A 509-nucleotide genomic window follows, 5' to 3' on the forward strand; every position below is an offset into this window, starting at 1 on the left:
AGGGAAGCACTTACTCTACTGAGCCATCTCCCTGGCCCCACATTTGGGCTCTTTCAAGGTGATTGATACCTATTTAGAATATCAGTCCCTAATGCCCATCTCTACAAAACTATGTAGCTGTGTATTTCCTCTTTTGTCTTGAGGTTTGGCCCACGGGGAGTGTCTGTCTCTTCCATGTTGCAAAGTCACCTTGTCTTCCATCTTGTCTCCTTGAGGGCCTGGAGACTGCCTATAGTATTTCTATCTAATTCAGCTGCCTACCACAACAGGAAGGAAAGAGAGAAGGAGGAAATAAAAGGAAGAACAGAACAACAACAAAACTAGAAACCAGGGCCGGGGAGATGGCTCAGTAGAATAAGTGCTTCCCTAGCAAGCGCAAGGGCCTGAGTTCTACCCCCGGTTCCACCAAAAAACAAAAAACAAAAAAAAAAAAACCTGGAAACCATATTCACACTCACGTAAAAACAATAATAAATAATCAAGACAAAACGAAAACATAACCCCCCCCC

The sequence above is a fragment of the Octodon degus genome, unplaced genomic scaffold (genome assembly GCF_000260255.1).
Source record: "Octodon degus isolate 3935 unplaced genomic scaffold, OctDeg1.0 scaffold00048, whole genome shotgun sequence".
NCBI classification, from domain to species: domain Eukaryota; kingdom Metazoa; phylum Chordata; class Mammalia; order Rodentia; family Octodontidae; genus Octodon; species Octodon degus.